The 24,868-nt window shown below is 42.1% G+C and overlaps 1 long non-coding RNA gene across 1 annotated transcript in view; it reads right to left on the bottom strand.

The window, feature by feature from the left end:
* Positions 1 to 4,353: 4,353 nt before the first annotated feature.
* LOC109873258 (uncharacterized) overlaps positions 4,354 to 24,868 on the bottom strand; it is a 32,780-nt gene continuing 12,265 nt past the window's right edge. Inside the window, exon 4 of the long non-coding RNA XR_004206004.1 lies at positions 4,354 to 5,034. This is a non-coding gene — a long non-coding RNA (uncharacterized LOC109873258). The remainder of the gene's footprint in view (positions 5,035 to 24,868) is intronic.

Below are 24,868 nucleotides of genomic sequence, written 5' to 3'. Positions count from 1 at the left end.
TGTCCGGGCGGCCAGCTCTAGGAAGTCTTGGTGGTTCCAAAGATTTTATTTTACATTTAACAAGGCAAGTCAGTTAAGAACAAATTCTTATTTACACTGATGGCCTACCTGTAAAAGAATGCTCGAGGCCACTGTGTTCTTGGGGACCATCAATGGTGAAGAAATGTTTTGGTACCCTTCCCCAGATCTGCGCCTCGACTCGGAGCTCTACGGACAATTCCTTTGACCTCATGCCTTGGTTTTTCCTCTGACATTCACTGTCAACTGTGGGACCTTATATAGATAGGTGTGTGCCTTTCCAAATCATGTCCAATCAATTGAATTTACCACAGGTGGACTCAAATCAAGATATAGAAACATCTCAAGGATAATCAAAGGAAACAGGAGGCACCTGAGCTCAATAGCAAAGGGTCTGAATACTTAGCAAAGGGTCTGAATACTTAGCAAAGGGTCTGAATACTTATGTAAATAAGGTATTTGATTGCGTTTTCTTTCAATTACGCTGCATTCATATCCATGTGGAAAGGTATAATTTCCAGTTGTGAAGTAGTATATATGAGTTGGATGTATTCACATGCTTTTGAGAAACGTTGAATTGCTATTGCCAAACAAGCTTCATCAACCATAAACTAAAACTATTGCAATCATGCTCGCAAACAAATTATAGTGTTAATTATAATTATAACATATTAATAGATTGCTTTGTATAAATGTTTTATCAGAGGTCACCGTGTGGGAGAATTTGGAGCCCAGGGATGATAGACGAGTTTCCCCACCAGTAATTACCAGTTCGAGGGGCGTTCAAGTGAATTTTTCACAAACATATGTGGTAAATACCACATTCCCACTTGGTTATGAATGCAGGGTTAATCCAGGAAGTAGTTGGGAATTGTACCATACAATTAAAGCGCTGGCCAATCAGATATAATTATATAATTATAGTTACCAGGTAAATAACAAAATAGCAGATTCCATGGTAGAGATGTGCATAAACTATAGAGTTAGATAGAGGACTGTAGGTGGATATAAACCATTTTAGCATTGACATTGAGGGCTTCCACCATTTTAAAGTAGTCAACTGGGTTGGGATTCCTACGGGTCGGGAGCGATCAGCTTATTATCAGAGCATTGTCTTATTCAAATTTGGTTGCCTATGGTTAGTAAATGGCTTTAAGCTAGATCAAGAAATAAACATAAACATCTATTTATTTCAGGACTCCAGCACAGGACTCCAGCACTGCAGTTGGAGGTACATCACCAATATGACTTGACTTGAATATTATGCTTTTTTTAAACACAAACTAAGAAGAAAATGTACTACTGTCACAGACTCCATAATGGCACAGGTGCAAAGACCTAAGATCCTCTATCTGTGACATAAATGTATCATGAAATAGCAAAACTCTTGTAAAAGAATTGTACAATGTCTAAACAAAATAATCCAAACTGCCCTTTCCTAACACTGTAGGCATATAATTCTCAATGAGATTAGCCTGTATAAATTAAGGTTACATTAAGGAATGCTCGTTTTATATATTTGGGGTTATATACAATTTGTAAAAAAAAAAAAAGATGACAAAAAGAACATTGATCAGGTAATTGTGTCCATTGTATGGTATTCAAATGCCAAGAGTTGGTCAAAACAGAGTGCAGTGTACTTAACTTGTAGAAGATGGCGCCAGAGCTCTTTTTAAGAGGGAACATTCTACATAGCGCACTGCACCAAAACCCTACTGTATTGATCACTACAAATTTGGAAGTTCCCAACTTTCTCATTTCCAAAGTTATTAGCCTGATATATTTTCAACAGTGAATTAACCCTCTGTCCACTAACCCATTTCCCTGCCATTTATAGCCCATTATCCATTAATGCAACTATCACCATAGGTTGTCTTTTAGGGAATTAGGCTTGGGCCTTTTGTTCAGAACATGAACCATGATGTGTCAAGGCATCACTAAAAAGCACTTCAATAAATGGTCATATATATCAATCTACATCCAGTCTTTCCAGCACAAGCGCTTGGTGTAACAAAACACTGCTATAGCCTACAGTAAGTATCTGCTCTGAACCCTACAGTATGTCTCTGTGTGTACAGTACTGCTGTTGTGTCTTTTCTCCAGTAGCACAGACTGGGTGTACAGTAGGCCTTGTGAGCCTGTGAAGGATGGAGACATCTGTATATCCAACTATTCTGCTCCTACAAGCTGCTGCTCACAGCGCATGGCAAGAGCACATCAAATGCAGTCACACACATACAAGCCTGGCTGTGGTGCGCGGCAAGCCTTGTCCACCATCATTGTTATGTGAGCTGAGTTGCAGTTTCTTTTCTTCTGCAAAATAACAATGAATCTAAAGGCTCTGTGTCTATTTGCTTTGGTGCAAATGAGGCACATGAAGGTCTTTGTTTGATAAACGCCTATTTCTCCAATTGTGTGTTTATAGCTCTTTAAAGAGTAATTGTCTTTAGTTGATGATCCCAGGGACCAAATATGTGGTCCTGGGGGTTTCAAATATAGTTTCAATATGAATTGTCAACATGAACTCCATTGAATGATGATATGCAAAGTCAAAGGTAAAATGTTCATACAACATTGCAGTTGAAGTCTATGAATAGACCAGGTGTTGGTACTGTTAATGTACTTTGAATGTGTTTGCTTGTGAGCACGCACACACACACTTATCCCTCTGACAGTTGTTTGCTTTGGTTGAGTAAAATGTATTTTTCAAGTGTAATTTGTAAGCTCCCCGCACCTCTCTGATTCAGAGGGGTTGGGTTAAATGCGGAAGACACATTTCAGTTGAAGGCATTCAGTTGTACAACTGGCTAGGCATCCCCTTTCCTAACAGTGAGAAGCTTGTGTTTGGCCATATGCTGTTGATGTCTTGTTTTTTATGTGAGATCCCTTGGGGGCAAAACTATAAGAGAACAGTCAGCAGATTCTGATAACATGTACAAGCAGGGTGTTTGTTTTACTCATCAGAAATCAAAGTGGCCTTTGTGTGGAGCAGGATTTTATTCCCCAGCCTGCTAGTTCAGGAGGGTCTTTTGAGTTCAGAACAACATTTCAGAGCTGTGGTTCAACTGATTTCCAGCGATAGAAAAACAGACTGCAGAAGTGCTCTGTTAACTCTCTCTCACCCACCACGAGCAAAGGAATGAAAGAGTCCACCATCCTCAGTGGAGAGCCAGGGAGAAGAATTCAAATGGAAATTGTTTATCAAAGAAATTAAACAATTATTCATAAAAATGCATCAACAGCCTGAAGAACAAGAAGTGTATAATGTCATTAATGTTACACACATACTTTGTGAGGTAGATGAATTATAACCAACTGCTTCAGAACTGTTACAGTAGGATACACTTTGAGATTTCATGTTATTCATGAATGATTTGATTAATTGGTTACCTCACGATGTGACATGTTCATGACACATTGAAGTGTGTAGCCTATAAATGTAAACATAGGTTTGCCTTTTTTGTCTTGTAATACATAGAAGGCCCTTGTCTTGCATGTATAGGAATACTATACCAAGGCAAATTAACTGTACAACTTTGTATAAAGAGGGCCCTACATTGCTGAATAGCGTCTTATGAGTATCTTTGAACATCTGGACTATATGCATGTTATTAACAGTTGGAAGTTTATGACTTATGCAATACAGTATAATAATAATCCATCTAAAGAACGTTTATGACCATGGCTTCACATTATTACAGATTTTTTAAATTCTTATCTTTCACCTCAGTAACAACACAATTCTCATTGAGTGTGTGATCTGTAAGACATTGTTAAATATGAAGAGTAATAGAGATGACGCTAGCAGCAGGCTCTGGTGGACTGGCTAAGCTCTGTGCTTTGTTCCCAGATTGCAGGGTTAACGATTTTCCGTCCTGGGTGGCGGGGGAGGAGCGTAGAGAGTGAGTGTTCCGAGCGATCCGAGTTGAAGAATTAGGATGCAGCTCCCGTCGTCAATGCCGAGGAGCTGTCTGCTGCCTTACCAGCAGCCCCTGGGCCAATGATGGATGATATATGCAGTGTGGCCCCAGTGCTCCCCAAGCACAGTCTGGCTATGAGATATATATATATATATATATATATATATATATATATATATATATATATATATATATATATATATATATATATACACACAGTGAACCTAGGATATTTGTTGCTAATTCACCTCCACCAACCAATGCCTACTCAACCAATTCATGAGCAGGGAATAAAAACTTTACTAGAGAAGTGGAAATCAAATTGTTACAACACTATGTGGGGTTTCTTATATATCACCTGGGTTTAACTTATCCTGTAGGTTGTAGGGATCCCTAGAAATAAAAGACAGATGTGTAATATTCATCCGTTTATTTTCACACTTTCTTTTTATTTGTAATGACATTTTGCACTATTTGCATTCCATCATTTGCTTTCTTTACAAATATATTCAAATATACTGTTTAAAGATTCATGTTTTATGGAATAACATAATAAAATACAAATATTTGAGGAAATCATATGCACACATCTCAAGAAACATTACATTATCACTATATAGTCATAAAAGCTCTTGCAAAAAAAATCGTTAGCCTAACTGATATGTTGTTTTTTGGATACATGATGTGCACTTGAACATAATGTATCTGGTCGGGAGTTTAAGCATTAATATGTGTGTGTGTATGTGTGTGGGCCTGGACAGTGAACGGAGTGTGAGGGGTCAGGCGGTGCCTCACCCCCAAAGCCCCTTGGGACATCTAGCTTCCCTTCCGCCTTTCTCTTGTCCTCCTCCCTCCCTCTCTCTGCCTGTTCTCATTACCCTTACCTGCTATCTTGCTCTCCTCTCATTTACTTTGTAGACCTGACTCTCCTGCAGTCAGTTTAGCCCCAACCCAGTGGCCCTGTCGCCTGGGGAACAGTCACTGCATACCAATGATGTGGGGAGACGAGAAGAGAGCGCTCTGTGCCGTCTGAGGAACAGCCTCCCTTCTGCCACCCCCTCCCCTACACCTCCGCTACCACCTCCTCCTCTTCGGTCTGGGGAAAGAGAGAGGGAGGCAGAGAGAGAAAGAGAGTGAGAGGGAAATAGAGGCAGATGGAAAAAGAGAAACAAGAAAAAATAGAAAGAGGGAGAGAGACATAAAGGGGGAGGGACATACACCAGTGTTTTAAGTGACTACAGTGGGACAGGACAGACTGAAAGGTTGTATGGTGTCTCCCTCTGCACAGTGGGAATCTAGATCTGCAGAGCAGTGCTACCAGCTAGCCCCAAACGACTCTGGCTAATTACCCAGCTCCAGGCTATCTGTCTGTCAGTTAGAAAAGCAGCCAGCACGCCTGACATTTCTACTGACTCATGGCGAGCCAATACGCCATGTGTACCAAAACAGGAAAAACTTAAATGAAAACACAGAGATTCATTTCTCCAAATGTAACAGATTTGGAGATGGCAAATGGCAGACCCCAGTGTTACAGTGACTGTGATTTGGTCTTACCTGTGAGTGAGCAGACACATAGAGAGAAGGGGTGGGTGGGGGGGGGGGGGGTAATTAGTGAGAGCATAAAAAGTACAAGGGGAAAAGGATGTTAATCATGTTAACAATGATTAGAGGAGAAACATTACAGGACCATTCTGGGAATGCATATATCTGAGTCACACAAACATCCAGGCATAGTAATTCACATCATAACCACTCAGTGTGAAATATGACTACACAGATTGGGTCCATGTGACCACCTATGCATTGGTTGGGCAGTGCAGTGCACTCGAGGACACACAAAGAATTTCCTCTGTCATGATCGCTTTCAGCAGTGACACAAGGGAGCCAGTATGCAGTATTTGAGTGTGTGTGTAAATGTGTTTGTGCAGGTCTGTGTGCAGTCTCTGTGACTAGGTCTACAGTCTCTGACTGGGCATGTCCTTGCCAGGTAAAAGATACATTCATTAATTGGTCCAAGTAGCTGTTGGCCAACCAACCAATGGGTTAAAAGCATTTGCCTGTGGCGACACAGCCAGGCCAGCTGTAGGTCACATTCAAGTCCCAGCCAGTTGAAACCCAACCTGCAAGACAGATCCTAATTATCCCAGGCAGTTGCGGTTCAATAACTCCAGCAAGCTGGCAGCAAGATACCACGTTTCCGTGGCAACGACTACGAATAAGTGATTTGCAGATCAGAGTGAGACGGGAGGTAACCGTGGATGTAGGGAGGAGGGAGGGAGGGAGGAACGGGGGAATGGAGAGGGGGTGGAAGAGGGAGGGAGTAGTACTCAGCTAGAACACCATCATGGGCCGTTAGAATGCACGTACACAGATAGAATGCACATGACACGCAGATAGACATGCACTCACACATGCAGTACACATACAAACACACACACATACTTAGGCACACACAAAGTGCATACCAGTGGACATGCTAATGGTCATGCACATACATCAGTGTCTCTATACTCCATCCCCATACCTATGGTTGAAACGATGTCTCAGGTCAGGAAGAGGGAGATACTGCCCTTCCACTGTTCAACTTACTGCAGTGAAGTGTATCCCTGGGCATTGCTGCCCTGAGCATAAAAGGGAAAACTTGGCCCTGTATATTTTGGTGCCGTGGTTGTATTGTCTAAAGCAGAGTTTCCTAAACTCGGTCCTGGGTCCCCCCCGGGTGCACATTTTGTTTTTTGACCTCCAAGAGGTACACATATTGGGATTTTCCCTAGCACTACACAGCTGATTCAAATAACCAAAGCTTGATATTGAGTTATTTGAATAATCTGTGTAGTGCTAGGGAAAATCCCAATATGTGCACCTCTTGGAGGTCCGAGGTGTGAGTATGGGAAACACTGGTGTAAAGTGCTGCACGTATATTGTCTAAATCAGGGTTTCCGAACCATCTCCTTATTTTTTGTTTTAACCCTAAACTGGCACACCTGATTCAATTAGTCAAAGGATTAATGATTAGTTGAATAATTGAATCACGTTGTGCCAGTTAAGTGTTAAAACCAAAATGTGAAACGTCTGGGAGGCAGGAGAGCACTACATTCCCCTAAATTAGATTAAAATATAAAATGACATTTGAATTTGGATGGCTTTTCGGGGAACGAAAGTTTTAATTTGTGTGTTTTCAGGTGACTGTCTGGCCTCCTGCCGCAGTGTCTGGAAACACAGACATAGTCACCCCCCCCCCCCCCCCCCCCCACGATCTCTCACACACCTGCTGCTCCCCCATCTACCTGAGATAAGAGATCTGCTGAGCTGCAACGCACAAGGCACAACAATGCCTGACAATCAACGGTAGAAAACAAATTAAAAAATCCCTTTAAATCCATCAAATTTCTGTGTCAACTCTGTCCATTTGAAATGTGCGAGCCGGGCTTTAATCTGCCCTTATTACATTTTATCACACACAAATGGGAAGCGCTGAGCATCACACACACACACACACACACACACACACGGACTTGGACAAAAAATCTGCCCTGGCATTTCAGCCACACCAGCCCACATCACCGTGACTGTTACACACAAAGGCAGTAATGCTACTGACACATAACATAGGTAACTATAGTACAGCATCTCAACTTTTACTGTACCAGTGACCCATGAAACATGGTCCTCCTTTTTTAACCAGCTCATGTTTAAGACAAATACAATGTTCTAAGACGAGCATCACTGGGACCAGAAGACCCTGGGCCCAGCAACATCCTAGGTTAACACTCTATTTTAAGTGTCCATAATAAACTCATTTATAAGGTATTTCTAAGGCATTTTACAAACCATTTGCTCACCATTTATTAACCTTTACTACCACATTGGTAAATGTTAGTAAGCTAGTTATTCACACATGTATATATATTTCCAGAAACATCTTATGTTGTGTGCTTGTTCTTTTTACCAGGTGCATCAGGAATGTCCAATGGCATGCTCATCTTTTTGGGAGAAATTACACTGGTCACTCAAAACATTTACAAAGTACAAAGCTAACATACGGAATTGTTTTAAGATGGTCATATGATGGATCATCTAGCTATTTGATTTAGAATTTAGGACCCTTTTAGCTATAAAAATAATAAATAAAAACATTATTTGATTAAATATTAAATTTGGCCTTTACTACAATAGCCCATAGAAACACACTGAATAACGCATTCATAAATTGAAAAAAAGACAGTCAAAATATAAATAATAAGGAATACGTTTTTGAAGTGTCTTTCCTATATCTAGGATATGCCGTATATATATATATATTTTTTTTTTTTTTGACACATATTTAACCCCTTATTTTAGATTACACAAAACTACCTCCATATTTCAATTTGTTTGTATGGGTTTCCTTCAGACGAGTTACCTGACACTTGTGGGGGTCGTACAGGGAAACGGAGAACACCATCGTGTTCCATAGAGTGGTCATAATAGTTTGTAGGCCTAACCATTCGGATGCTACAGACATTTTCGTGAAAATACCGATTTTCGGGATGTCTCGAGGTCTGACAAATACAACTGTAGCTCGGCCACCTTCCACCGCAGATGTGGAAAGCTGACATAAGCGAATGTGGTTGATTGAGACGCAGCCCTGATATCCCTAGCTTAAATTAACGAGGTTTGATGGGGATTCTTTTATTATGCTACTTAGATTGAAGTTAAGGAACTTAAGTTAAGGAACTGGCAGTCTCTCCCGCCCTCTGTTTTCTTCTATTGAATTCAAAATACAACCTTCTGTGTTTTTTCAAAGAATGATGCCGGGAGAAGTTTAAGTGGCTGCGAATAGATTTACATCAAGAAGTGACAGGCCTTTCAGCGAATATAATAAGAGGGAGATAGCCACTGAAGGCTGGAAAGTCCTGCCTATGCAATTTGAAAATCTCAACAAATGTATTTGTCATTTCATAAACAAACGCTGCAGACTAACAGTGAAATGCTTACTTAAGGGCCTTTCCCAACAACGCAGATAATTTTTTTTTTAGTAGAATTAGTAGAAATGATAAATAAAATTAAATGTATACAGTACCAGTCAAAAGTTTGGACACACCTAGTCATTCAAGAGTTTTTCTTTATTTTTTACTATTTTCTACATTGTAGAATAATAGTGATGACATCAAAACCCACACAAACATAAGCTGAGCACTTGTTGGCTGCTATTCCTTCACTCTGCGGTCCAACTCATCTCAAACCATCTCAGTAGTAGGCATGATCTGTGTCAGTGTGCCTTTCTCTGACAGAGTCAGAGTGGGTCTCACTCATTAATGATGAGCGTTTGACTTTGAATGTGAATTTGCGCCACCTCAACTGAGCCAATCAGAAAACCGGGTTGGCCGTTGCCCACTGGTCAACCAAATGCATCAAAATAGATCATTAGGAAAACAGATAAAGAGCGCAAAAGTCATTTTAAAAAACAGTCCCTTCAGAAAGTATTCACACCACTTGACTTTTTCCCCACATTTTGTCTTACAGCCTGGATTTAAAATGGATACATTTATATTTTTTGACACTGGCAGACACACAATACCCCATAATGTCAAAGTGGAATTATGTTTTTTTATTTTTTATTTTGTACAAATTAATAGAAAAATAAAAGCTGAAATGTGTTGAGTCAATAAGTATTCAACCCCTTTTTTATGGTAATCTTAAATAAATTCAGGAGTAAAGAATGTGTTTAACAAGTTGCATGGACTCACTCTGTGTGCAATAAGTGTTGAACATGATTTTTGTTTAACATCTCTGTACCCAACACATGCAATTATCTGTAAGGTCCCTCAGTTGAGCAGTGAATTTCAAACACAGATTCAACCACAAAGACCAGGGAGGTTTTCCAATGCCTCGCAAAGAAGGTCACCTATAGGTAGATGGGTAAAAAAAAACATTGAATATCCCTTTGTGCATGGTGAAGTTATTAATTACACTTTGGCTGATGTATCAATACATCCAGTCACTACGAAGATACAGGAGTCTTTCCTAACTCAGTTGCCAGAGAGGAAGGAAACCATTCAAGAATTTCACCATGCCAATTGTGACTTTAAAACAGAGTTGAATGGCTGTGATAGGAGAAAACTGAGGATGGATCAATAACTTTGTAGTTACTCCAAAATACTCCACAATACTAACCTAACTGAGTGAAAAGAAGGAAGCCTGTACAGAATAAAAAAAATATTCCACAACATGCATCCTGTTTGCAACAAGGCACTAAAGTAATGCTGCAAAAAATTAACTTTTTGTTGTGAATACAAAGTGTTATGTTTGGGGCAAATCCAATACAACACACTACTGAGTACCCCTCTCCATATTGTCAAGCATAGTTGTGGCTGCATCATGTTATGGGTATGCTTGTAGTCATTAAGGACAGGGGAGTTTTTCAGGATACAAAATAAAGAGAATGGCACAGGCAAAATCCTAGAGGAAAATCTGGTTCAGTCTGCTTTCCACCAGACACTGGGAGGTGAATTCCCCTTTCAGCAGGACAATAACCTAAAACACAAGGCAAAATCTACATTGGAGTTGCTTGCCAAGAAGACAGTGAATGTTCCTGAGTGGCCGAGTTACAGTTTTGACATAAATCTGCTTTGAAAATATATAGCAAAACTTGAAAATTGTTGTCTAGCAATGATCAACAACCAATTTGACAAGGCTTGAAGAATTTTGAAAAGAATAAAGAAATATTGTACAATCCATGTTTGCAAAGCTCTTAGAGACGTACCCAGAAAGACTCACAGCTGTAATCGCCGCCAAAGGTGGTTCTAACATGTATTGACTCAATGGTGTGAATAATTTCATTTTCAATAAATAAGGCAAACATTTCTAAAAACATGTTTTCACTTTGTCATTTTGGGGAATTGTGTGTAGTTTATTTCATAAATGTTGAATTCAGGCTGTAACACAACAAAATGTGGAATAAGTCAAGGGGTGTGAATACTTTCTCAAGGCATTGCATATATTTTTATGATTTTGTCAATTTCAACCAGCCCGCCACCATTAAATGATGGTCCGGCCCATCTGGCGGGCGTGCGGATGCCAGTCTTTACACACCCCGGGTCCGTTGGCGAATGGACTTTAATCTAGAATCATCTGGAGCCTGGATTAATCCACAGCTGGTTGCAGTATCAATCAAGCACATTTTTTCTGAGCTACAGAGTCTGAATGCTGTATAAAATGTCACACTGAATGCACAAATATTTTTCTTCTAATACATCCAATTACAATCCATATAGCCAAAATGTAATATGGTTTAATTACTCTATATGGCAAAATGGCAAGAGGGGCTTTTGATACATGACGTAATAATGAAATATAGAACTACTGTTGCTGATGATCAATGCGGGAAATGACAAGACAGTATGTTTATCTCTTACTATGTCTTTAACCTGAGGACCCACCTCCACAGTGGTTCAAGATATAATCTCATGATATAAAGTCAAAACCAGCTTCAGACAAGAGGCAGATCATAGTAATAGCATCTGTCCTACTGTACCTTGTCGGTCTTTGTTTGAAATGAATGAATTAGGATATCGCAATTTTTGGCATAAATGATTGAAATAAATATGAGAAAACAATTGGATGATTCGTTGCCGATTTGTAATAATACAAATAAAGTTCCACAAGATTAGTCTTTGTTTTTTTATTGGTAGGCACTGTTTTTCCTTGTTATCTTTGTTCATTTTCTTTCTGCAGACTATACAAACAGTTTTCTATCAGAGTTCATCAACCTTTACCATATCAACACACACTTTAGAAGAGGGAGGGAGAGTTAATTGTTTGAATTGTGAATTGCCTCTCAATTTACATGGATTTTACACTACACCCCCGAAATCTGACATGTTTGAGCTATTCATTTATTGCAATGTGTCTGTCTATTCCTCCTCTCATGTTGTAGAATCCACTCAACACAGGAAGAAGAGAACCAAAGTTATAATTCACAAAAGTAATATCCAGAATTCTCTTTTACACTATTTCGGGATTCTCTCCATATTGTAGTATTTTCCCTTCAGACTCAGGCTACTTTACTGCATTTCAATACAAAATAAATCCATATAATTTGGACCAGTTTCTCATTGTAAAATAGTTTGTCTAGGCTATTCCGTATTGAACAGTGTTAGAGGCTAAAGCCCCGAGGGTTGCTGAGATGATGTGAATGTAATATTTATTGCTTCCTTCAGATGACGATATGGGCTGAGCAGAGCAGCCTGCCTGCTTTGTTCGTTTTAGCGGAGCTAGCAGTCTAGCACTGCATCAAATCAAATCAAATTTTATTGGTCACATACACATGGTTAGCAGATGTTATTGCGAGAGTAGCGAAATGCATTGATGCATTGACCATTTTATCAGTGGGCTTCCTGCGAGCGCTAGCTGCCTCCCTGACTGCCAGACTTTGCTGCGTGTCAGACACATCCTAATAAAACTGTCTGGCTGTTTTGTGGGCACCAGCTCTACACTCGCTGCGCCGTGTCTGACTGCTAGGAGCTCGCCGCACCGTGCCTGGCTGCTTGGTATTCATTGGGGCATGGCACTCACTCTTTCAGCTAGTGCTGGGGGGCTCTGTGGCACAGACACAGACTGATTAGTTGGCATCGGCATTGTTCACTATGAACACCAAATGGGGAATAGATAGGAAAAAACATAATTAGTAAGAGAGAGAGAGAAAAGAGAAAGACAGAGAGGGGGCGGGGGGCATAGAGAGAAAATCTATTGTTTTGAAACTGCATTTCTAATGTGGGTCATTGAGCAGAAATTCGTTTTTTTTTACAAAAAAGCTAGCTGCCTTGGGAAAAGCAGAAAGTTTAAAAATGAGGCTGTGATGGTGAATTTCTAACAGTCAGATCATGGTGAATTTGTATGGGTTTGTAATGGTATTGTCTTGGTCAAAAGTTCAGATTGATTTTGTATAACAACAAATCATGTGTTCCCATTTTACATCCTATCTGAAATCTTCTCAGACTCCCTGAATTAAGATGGATTTCAGAGAAACTTGGGGCCTGGACTTTATTATATTGAAGTTGATCATTTGAGATTATATAAGGTTTTTAAGAAGCATTTACACATGTTTGAAACATGACAAATATTTAAGCACCACATATTAAACTGCTTGAACATCACCTAGTTTCCACACATCTTGTAGATCTCTATGTAAAATGTATGGAAATAAATAGAACCAATTTGGAAAACCATATGGAAAACTATTTACATAGGTAAAAAAAAATTCTGTGCCCAACAAATATGTACTATAATTCCATATAGTGTATCATTTACAGTGCAAATATAGTAGAGTAATTAATGAAAACAAATGTTTGCAACAGAAGAGTAATTGTTATTCCTAACTTCAGATTTGCTGGGTTGAGGTCATTAAAATATAATTGTGTCTTCAGGGGAAGTTTTTTGCATCCATTTAGATTTAAACCATAAAGCAGTTATAGGGATGCTGAAATTAAAGTATGCTTTCAGATTCTTTCATACATCATTGAAATATTAACTTTAAGATATATATATATATATACATACACACACACACACACACACACACACACACACACACACACACACACACACACACACACACACACACACACACACACACACACGCTGTATTGAATGATTTGATATGAGGTGTGCCTGCTGTATTGAATGATTTGATATGAGGTGTGCCTGCTGTATTGAATGATTTGATATGAGGTGTGCCTGCTGTATTGAATGATTTGATATGAGGTGTGCCTGCTGTATTGAATGATTTGATATGAGGTGTGCCTGCTGTATTGAATGATTTGATATGAGGTGTGCCTGCTGTATTGAATGATTTGATGAGGTGTGCCTGCTGTATTGAATGATTTGATATGAGGTGTGCCTGCTGTATTGAATGATTTGATATGAGGTGTGCCTGCTGTATTGAATGATTTGATATGAGGTGTGCCTGCTGTATTGAATGATTTGATATGAGGTGTGCCTGCTGTATTGAATGATTTGATATGAGGTGTGCCTGCTGTATTGAATGATTTGATATGAGGTGTGCCTGCTGTATTGAATGATTTGATATGAGGTGTGCCTGCTGTATTGAATGATTTGATATGAGGTGTGCCTGCTGTATGATACCACCATATTTGAAGCAGGGTAGTGTAACAGTAAAATACCAAGTTTCAAACTGGCCCAAGCAACATTGGTGTGAATAAATAAAGTAGGTACTGTAGATGCAATGTGTATCTGATTTGATGCTGATCAAAAAATATTGACTTTGTCATGCCATCTAGTTGGTTTGCTAGTCGAGTATGGGGTGTGGTGGCTTGAAGACATTTTGGATCTTACATTTACGCCAACAATTTCATATGGAAACATACATGGAAAAGCAAATCCCAAACGTGCGCTTCATGGAGGTACATGTTTGTCCATAGCAGTTTGACTGTTATTCACACAAGCAAGATGGAGAAAACCAGTTCAATGCGACATCTTGGCCGAGTACCGTGATAGAATGGATCGACCGACGGGCATTGTGTTGAATTACATTACTGTGGTGACATATGTTGGCCTTGATGATTCCTCGACGCTATGGACAAAACACACCTTTGTTATCAACCATTGTCTTTACATTTGCTAAGCCACACAGGTATGCATAGTATAATATCTACCTCTATTCTTTGCCATGTATGGATGATCATACATTGAACACAGGGATGTGAGTGAGGGATAACTCGATAGTAAAGTCCATCCAAAAACAACTACACGTTTTCATTCCACTACCAACAATACTCTCTTTCGGTCCCCCTTCCTCATCCCCTCTATCTCCCCCTGTCTTCCCATTCCTCCCTTTCCCCATACATCCTGATGCGTGTAACATTGATGTCAGCAGCTGTTCCGTCCCGACTCCACCCTTGGCAGGCACATTGGGTTGCCACTGTAGTCGCTTGTGCCCTCCGCCCGCGTCCCAAGAGCCTAACCCGTGATTTTTCATAGAGAGAGCTCACAAGTTAGGGTCTCAGGGAGCAGGAGAAGTACAACAGGGTTCCGGCACTGAGGAGCCGCACACATTCAGTCAGTCAACCAGTCGGCCGGACGTGGGGGTGAGCAGCATGGCACCCCTCTCGGTCGTACTCTATCTCTCACTACCACCACCCCTAGGTGCCTACCCTCTCCATCCTGACCCAAAACCACCTCCGCGTGTCTGTCTGCCCAGTGTCCGGTCCAGTCTGACCGCTTGGGTAATGTGCCGACTGGCTCTGTCAAACAACAGTCGTCCTCTGTGGACGAAGCAGGAGAAAAAATGTCCCCCTTTTCCCCTCCTTCACTGCGGATAGTTATCCCTTCAATTCAGAGAGCTGGAGTTAGAGATGAGCTGATGGCTCAGCACACAAAGATGGGCATAGACATAGACCTACCAGAATACACGCCACAAACACAGTAAACGGTAACACCATAGCACAACAAGACAATAATGGCAGAGACAAAGAATAATGACATGAGAGAAAACGAAGAGGGCAAAAAAGAGGAATAAGGCTTGCTGGAGATGGTCAGACCTTAATTTCCCCTGTCGCGGCGCAGAAGCCAGACCTAGCCATAGACAGACGAGCCAGCATTCCCTGCTATGCTGTGCCCTGTGCTAACTAGCCTTTGTGCTGGCAGACGAAAGCCCCCCTAGCCAGGCAGCCATCTCGCCTCTTTGTCCTCTGAGTGTCGACATACAGGCAGATCATCAGTCTACATCTCCCTCTCGGGATGGCTGGACCCAGTGCTGGCCACTGCACAGTACCCTTCCGAAACCTTGCATGCACTAACCGCTGCTGACCACCACACCACCGCCAGGGAGGAGAGCTGCCTGACAACCTCAGTCTGAGGTGTTCCACCACTGGGGGGACCAGAGACCCCCCCCCCCCACCCTCTGTGGATAACCTCAGTCAGAAATGAAATAATAAGAAAATATATCTTTACACGACACCACCACTCTTGGCTGACCCGCTTTGCGGAAGTGGCAGGTAAAAACCGATACTAATCAGGGATTTTTTTTTTGAAATAAAGTTGTTCCGTGCAGAGCTTTCACAGTGCTTCCCTCCCACTCCCTGCTCCAGACAGCAACGCGTACCCCCCCCCCCCCCCCCCCAAACTGCTTTCTCTAATGTTAACCGTCCCCCCCCTTGCACCCACTGCCATGGTGGCGAGCTCGGCAAGGTACAGAAATAAGTTGTCACCGCCACAGTGCCAAGCGAGAGAAGCCACATTCAGTCCTCTCATCACAGACAGAGTTCAGACACACACAGAGTAGTCACAGGCTGTGGTAACCAGAGACACACAATCATCATTTTCATGACAGAAAGCAAACTGCAAACGCACCACATTGCAACCAAATGTAATTTGTACACTATACCCCCATAACTCCTCCCACTAATAATTAGATCGATAGATGCCTCACTCAGGGGAACACACAGCAAAGCGGAAGCTTCCGGAAACGCAAGTGCTGTCTTTGTTGCCTCGCACAATCCTCCGTCTCTGTGCCGACTGCCTTTGTCATCCATCTTTGAGTGGAGGATGAGGAAGAAAAGGATAATAAAAAAAACAGCAGGCATAAGAAAAGCAAAGGAAAAGAAAAGCAGAAAGGGAGACGCTGAGACCACGGTGGCTGAGCCAGACGCAGGTCAGTGAGGTGGGACGCCTCTCCTCCCCCTCCCTCACCGCTTGCATCATCAGCTCCATCTCATCACCCCCCACCTCCGTCTTAGGCTCCAGGATCTCAGCCGCATCGTGACACTGTTATCTATCCTGTTTTTTTCCACGCAGGTCCAAGACTAACACCACATTGACAACAGGGCCATCGGGAGAAAACGGTGATGCCAAAACATTTTGTCTCCCAAAACACTGGCCAACTCCTATTCCCATCACCCCTCCTCTTCTCCCCATCCCCAGGTCTCTACCTGTCTGCTCATCTGGCTGTCTGTGACTCCTGTCTGTGGCTGTTCACTCGCCTAGAGTGTGGTACTACACTACGGCAATGGGAGTCTGCAGCGACAGCCCTCCCTCTATCTCACTCCCTCCATACAGCCTCTGCCGACGCACACGTTCCACCCATTCTGCTGATCAATTCCTTCTCTTTCCTAAGGAGCACGAACACACTGCAACCCGCCAGCCGCCTGGTGGGTTGGTCAAGGAGGAGGACGCCCTGTAGTGGCTCATGCTGTTACACTAGAGACACAAACATACTGACACACAACTCAGAGTACATATCCAACACAGACATGTTGACACACAACTCAGAGTACATATCCAACACAGACATGTTGACACACAACTCAGAGTACATATCCAACACAGACATGTTGACACACAACACAGACACAGTCGTAGACAAAACATAAACAACAAGCAAACTGACACAAATAACATACCAGAGACAGACACTGTCACAAGCCCCCTACACACAACATATAGGCATAGAAAGGCAGAGTGCAAACAGAATGACACATACACCAACACTGAACACAGACACAATCAAAAACACTGACACTTTCACAATATTGTGACCGAAGCATTGAAGCGTGCACACAGACAGACGACGCAGTTCAACAGCACTGTATTTCACCAGACCAGACAAAGAATAGCATAACAGCTTAAAAGTGCTAAATGACAGAGAAATCACAGGGCAGGGCTGTTTGTGAGATTTTCTGCTTGGACAGGTTTCGGAGTGAAGTGGCTAAACCTAACCTGAAGTATTCTATCTAGTTTCTCTCTTTCTAGCAGCACGTCTATCTATCCCCTTAAGATTTCATACAACATCCACACTACAGCACTGCAGTTAACAAAGCAGGACCTTTAGCAAAACCATCCCATCAGTTAAAGACATACTGTATAGTCTCACATAGGCTGACTACTTCTTTATGTCCAGCCCCTGCTATACACAGCCTTCGAGATTCACTATCCTCCTCATCCCAAGGTAGAATAAATACCACAGACCTTACTCATCTTACACATTTGAGGATAAGATGATGAATGAAATGACCTTTATTTAAGTTGAGGTTATTTAAATACAGTCTGTCATCGCTTGGTAGAATACAATGAACACTAAAGTGTTGTTATGAGGCACAGCAAATGGAACTAAGTCATAAGACAGAGCAAAACAAAGAAAACAGACGATGGGTTATTTTTTCTCTATCTGAGTTAGATCTGACCTTGACGGCTTGTCCTAATCTCAGAGCCCCTGACCTATCACCCTCAACACCCCAGATGGATTAGGGTCGCGACCCCGTGCGACAGAGAAGGGGGACTGCAAATTGTTATCATTGATTGATTATGTGCTAGCCTTTTCAGGGGCCCTAAGCGAGATTTGGATGGGGGGCCTCCCCACCAAGAGGGCAAACATTTTTAGTGGCCCCCCTCTTGGAGAGGAAAATGTAAACGTTTTTCTCCTGCAATTCTACACATTTTGCCATGGGGAAGAAAGAATATGTTGCAATTTTATAACACAAAAGTACAATTCTACTTATTTTAGCATGGGGCAGAGATAAATTTTAGCTGTTTTAAAGCAAATTTCCTGAAATTCTACTCATTTTGCCATCGGGTGGAGAGATTTTTTTTCAGTTTTAAAGCTCCCTGCACCTTACAATTCTACACATTTTGTAGACACACTATGACTTATGCCATGTTGATGATACCTGAGTGAGAGTGACTAACAAAATCAATGTGGGCCCCCTGGAGGTCAGGGCCACTGGGCACGTGCCCTATGTGCCTTGTCGGTATTTGGCCATGATGACTAGATAACTGGCTAGACTAACTTACCAATCTAAACATTGTTAGCTGACATGGCTAATTAAGTGACTGTCAGTGAGTGACATATAACAATATAAAAACTGCTGATGCACAACCAAATTTTGAAATTGCACCTTGTGTATTATACTATTATAACTCTCAACAGTAAGAGTTTCAAATTGTATTGATATATTTTTGTCGGCGACCGCTTATGTAACTTATGCCTGGAGCCCTGAATTCACACTGCGAAACCCCCAAGTCTCGGCTTTGCTGCAATGCAGAGATCCTTCAGATAAATCACTCTGGCGGTCCACACACAGAAATGTGTATTTTAGCTCAAAACAACATCAAGACCTAGAACGCCAACAGTTTAAAAAAAATATTGTATTATTACATTATCTTCCTCTTGAAATTTGAAGGAGTAGGCAACAAAGAGCAACAAACAGGTAGGCTGTAGTTTTATCTGAATTGGGTTGGGGGGAATGCGCAGCATGTGGCGTCAATTAGCCTAGCTAGCTATAGTCTGCTCGCTCCCATCTCTCTCGGCCCGTTCTGCAGCTGTAACAATAAAGTGCCAGTCTGTACCTCGTGCAGCAGTGCTCAGGTTAAAAATGTAAGTAAAAAAATAAATAAACACATGTATTTCTAATATCTGAATATCCTACCAAAATTCATGATACTATTCAGAATAGTAAAATTATTTCAAACCCCCATTCCTAGTTATTGTGTATGAGAGAGGGGAGGTGGGAGCGAGGGAGAGAGGAAAAGGAGAGGAGGCGGCAGTCTGTACAACAGGACTGGTGATCAATCAGCTCCATTACAGCAGTGTCACTGCAATGTCTGGAGCTACCACCGCCCCGCCACACACACACACCCCATCGCACACACACACACACACACACACACACACACACACACACACACACACACACACACACACACACACACACACACACACACACACACACACACACACACACACACACACACACACACACACACACACACACACACACACACACACACACACACACAATCCCTGAGACACTCCCATCAATGCAGAGCTACCCCCCCCCCCCCCAACACACGCACACGACTAGACGACACGCATTGACCCTCCTCTCCTCCCCCCACTTCTCCTCCTCTATACTCCCACCCTCTCCATTTCTCTAGGCTAGACTGTGTAGCAAATCTTGGAATACCACAGTTGGTCGTGGTATTTGTGGAAACAGAACATGTGTACAATGTCATAAACATTAATGATCCTTGTCTCCAGTAAAAATCTAAAGGAAGAAGGAATGTAAGTATCAGGAAGGTAGAGTAAGTACATCTCCTCAAACCTCTATGATGCACTACTAACATAAAAGAGAACGTTGTCATGACAGAAGTATTATGATTTACACCCCAGAAATACTGTAGTCTCAAAGAACACAAAAAAAACTAACAGGAAGGCAGTGCACACAATGACTTGAGAACCAATATAAACTATCAAAACGCTATTACACCACGTCCACCCATTTAACGATAAGCCTGAATTCAGATAACGGTGTCTTACAAAGCGGCAGGCGAGTGTCAATCAGACAAGTATCCAAACAAAGGACGCCTAGCATACAGACAGACATACAGGCAGACATACAGGCAGGCAGACATACAGGCAGACAAGCAGGGAGACAGACAGCACCATTAGTGGCGAGCAGGTAACTGGGGGGACAGGGATGCGTGTGTGGGGGAAGGGGGGCCCAGCCAGCCAGCGGGACATTAATGACGATCATGTCTTGTCACACTAGCTGACGGACGGACGGGGGGATTGGTGGGGCCAGTCAGCGGACCCTGCCCTTGCCCTTCTCGATCAATACCATTGATCTGTCCCAGGGGTCAAGGGGCAAGAGCGTATCGATAGGGGAGAGTGGCTGATGCAGCAGTAGACCGAGAGGAAAGGGGGAGAGGGGGCTGACTGATTCCAGACAGATCAATGGGACACCCGTCTGCCATGGATGTGTTATGGTTATTCATTTGCCACTAAACGGATCACATTAAGGGGATATCTCGCCTTGGGGAAAAATACTAGCAGCATTGCAGAGACTTCACCAAATCACAAGCTGCTGCTGTATGAACGGGGGGATTTGTAGCTGGCTAGTAGCTGCCTGTCTGGCTAGTAACAACAGTGTCAGGCTACAATCCTTCATGTTTTCATTTGATCAAGGTCTCTATAGTGTTTACTGAGGGCAGGACCAGCAGACAAATTACCTTGTTAAAAGGGCTCTCACTCAGTCAAAAGCATGAATCAACTGAATTTGCATTTACATGTATGTACACTGAACAAAAATATAAATGCAACATGTAAAGTGTTGGTCCCATGGTTCATGAGCTGAAATAAAAAATCCCAGAAATTGTCCACCCCAAAAAAGTTTATAGTGAGCATTTCTCCTTTGCCAAGATAATCCATCCACCTGAAATGTGTGGCATATCAAGAAGCTGATTAAACAGCATGGTCTTACACAGGTGCACCTTGTGCTGGGGACAATAAACAGACACTCTAAAATGTGCAGTTTTGTCAAACAACACAATGCCACAGATGTCTCAAGTTTTGAGGGAGTGTGCAATTGGCATGCTGACTCCAGCAATGTCCACAAGAGCTGTTGCCAGAGAATTTCATTTTCATTTATCTACCATAAGCCGCCTCCAATGTTGTTTTAGAGAATTTGGCAGTATGTCCAACCGTCCTCACAGACACAGACCACGCGTATGGCATCGAGTGCCCCAAGGTGGCGGTGGGGTTATGGTATGGGCAGGTATAAGCTACTGTCAATGAACACAATTGGATTTTATCGATGGCAATTTGAATTCACAGAGATACCATGACGAGATCCTGAGGCCCATTGTCGTGCCATTCATCCGCGCCATCACCTCATGTTTCAGCATGATAATGCACGACCCCATATTGCAAGGATCTGTACACAATTCATGGACGCTGAAAATGTCCCAGTTCTTCCTTGGCCTGCATACTCACCAGACATGTCACCCATTGAGCATGTTTGGGATGCTCTGGATCGACAACGTGTTCCAGTTCCTGCCAATATTCAGCAACTTCGCACAGCCATTGAAGAGGAGTGGGACAACATTCCACAAGCCACAATCAACAGCCTGATCAACTTTATGCGAAAGAGATGTGTCGCGCTGCATTAGACAAATGGTGGTCACACCAGATACTGACTGGTTTTCTGATCAACGTCCCCACTTTTTTTTTTTTAAAGGTAGCTGTGACCAACAGATGCATATCTGTATTTCTAGTCATGTGAAATTCATAGATGAGGGCCTAATTAATTTATTTCAATTGATTGATTTCCAGTGGTGGAAAAAGTACCCAATTGTCATACTTGAGTAAAAGTAAAGATACCTTAATAGAAAATGACTCACGTAAAAGTAACCCAGTAAAATACTACTTGAGTAAAAGTCTAAAAGTAGGGGGCCTCCCGAGTGGCGCAGCGGACTAAGGTACTGCATCACAGTGCTAGAGACGTAAATACAGAAGCAGGTTTGATCCCGGGCTGTGTCGGAGCCGGCCGCGACCAGGAGGCCCATCAGGAGGCGCACAATTGGCCCAGCATCGTCCGGATTAGGGGAGGATTTGAACGGCTGAGATGTCCTTGTCGCATCTCGCTCTAGCAACCTTGTGGCGACTGGGCGCATGCACACTGACTTCATCGCCAGCTGTACAGTGTTTCAGAGGACACATGGCTCTCGACCTTTGCCTCTCCTGAGTCCTTACGGGAGTTGCAGAGATGGGACAAGATTGTAGCTACCAATTGGGGAGAAAAATAGGTAAAAAATGAATATAATATATATTTTTTTAAGTATTTGGCTTTAAATATACTTAGGTATCAAAAGTAAATGTAATTGCTAAAATATACTTAAGCATCAATAGTAAAAGTATAAATAATTTCTAATTCCTTATATTAAGCAAACCAGACGGCACCATTTTCTAGTTAAAAAAATAATTGTACTGATAGTCGGGGGCACACTGCAACACTCAGACATTTACCTTAAATTAAATTTTGAGCAAAAAGGTAAACTCAGCTGAATCAGAGAGCTCATTCATCACAAAACCCACTGATTTTGCCAATTACTTTAATGATTTTTTCAGTGGCAAGATTAGCAAACTTAGGCATGACATGCCAGCAACAAACGCTGACACTACACATCCAAGTATAACCGATCAAATTATGAAAGACAAGCATTGTAATTTTGAAATCCGTAAAGTGAGTGGTGAGTGAGTGGAAGAGGTGAAACAATTATTGTTGTCTATCAACAATGACAAGCCACCGGGGTCTGACAACTTAGATGGAATATTACTGAGGATAATAGCAGATGATATTGCCACTCCTATTTGCCACATCTTTAATTTAAGCCTATTAGAAAGTATGCCCCTCAGGCCTGGAGGGAAGCAAAATTAATTCCGCTACCCAAGAACAGTAAAACCCCATTTACTGGCTCAAATAGCCGATCAATCAGACCTTTACTAAGCCTTAGCAAACTTTTGGTAAAAGTTGTGTTTGACCAGATACAATCCTATTTTTACTGTAAACAAATTGACAATAGACTTTCAGCTTGCTTATAGAAAGGACATTCAACAAGTACAGCACTGACACAAATGACTGATGATTGGCTGAGAGAAATTCATGAGAAAAAGATTGTGGAAGCTGTTTCGTTAGACTTCAGTGCGGCTTTTGACATTATCGATCATAGTCTACTGATGGAAAAACGTATGTGTTACGGCTTTACACCCCCTACTATATTATGGATAAAGAGTTAACTGTCTAACATAACATAGAGGGTGTTCTTTAATGGAAGCCTCTCCAACATAATCCAGGTAGAATCAGGAATTTGAGTAAAGCCAGCTTGTCTATTTTTTTTTTATTTTTTTTTTATTTCACCTTTATTTAACCAGGTAGGCTAGTTGAGAACAAGTTCTCATTTGCAACTGCGACCTGGCCAAGATAAAGCATAGCAGTGTGAGCATACAACAAAGAGTTACACATGGAGTAAACAATTAACAAGTCAATAACACAGTAGAAAACGAAGGGGGGGTCTATATACAATGTGTGCAAAAGGCATGAGGAGGTAGGCAAATAATTACAATTTTGCAGATTAACACTGGAGTGATAAAAGATCAGATGGTCATGTACAGGTAGAGATATTGGTGTGCAGAAGAGCAGAAAAGTAAATAAATAGAAACAGTACGGGGATGAGGTAGGTGAAAAGGGTGGGCTATTTACCAATAGACTATGTACAGCTGCAGCGATCGGTTAGCTGCTCAGATAGCTGATGTTTGAAGTTGGTGAGGGAGATAAAAGTCTCCAACTTCAGCGATTTTTGCAATTCGTTCCAGTCACAGGCAGCAGAGTACTGGAACGAAAGGCGGCCAAATGAGGTGTTGGCTTTAGGGATGATCAGTGAGATACACCTGCTGGAGCGCGTGCTACGGATGGGTGTTGCCATCGTGACCAGTGAGCTGAGATAAGGCGGAGCTTTACCTAGCATAGACTTGTAGATGACCTGGAGCCAGTGGGTCTGGCGACGAATATGTAGCGAGGGCCAGCCGACTAGAGCATACAAGTCGCAGTGGTGGGTAGTATAAGGTGCTTTAGTGACAAAACGGATGGCACTGTGATAGACTGCATCCAGTTTGCTGAGTAGAGTGTTGGAAGCCATTTTGTAGATGACATCGCCGAAGTCGAGGATCGGTAGGATAGTCAGTTTTACTAGGGTAAGCTTGGCGGCTTGAGTGAAGGAGGCTTTGTTGCGGAATAGAAAGCCGACTCTTGATTTGATTTTCGATTGGAGATGTTTGATATGAGTCTGGAAGGAGAGTTTGCAGTCTAGCCAGACACCTAGGTACTTATAGACGTCCACATATTCTAGGTCGGAACCATCCAGGGTGGTGATGCTAGTCGGGCATGCAGGTGCAGGCAGCGACCGGTTGAAAAGCATGCATTTGGTCTTACTAGCGTTTAAGAGCAGTTGGAGGCCACGGAAGGAGTGTTGTATGGCATTGAAGCTTGTTTGGAGGTTAGATAGCACAGTGTCCAAAGACGGGCCGAAAGTATATAGAATGGTGTCGTCTGCGTAGAGGTGGATCAGGGAATCGCCCGCAGCAAGAGCAACATCATTGA

Source organism: Oncorhynchus kisutch, linkage group LG28, assembly GCF_002021735.2.
Source record: "Oncorhynchus kisutch isolate 150728-3 linkage group LG28, Okis_V2, whole genome shotgun sequence".
Lineage (NCBI taxonomy): Eukaryota > Metazoa > Chordata > Actinopteri > Salmoniformes > Salmonidae > Oncorhynchus > Oncorhynchus kisutch.
Note: the sequence above shows the minus strand (reverse complement) of the source record. Positions and strands in the feature narration are given on the sequence as shown.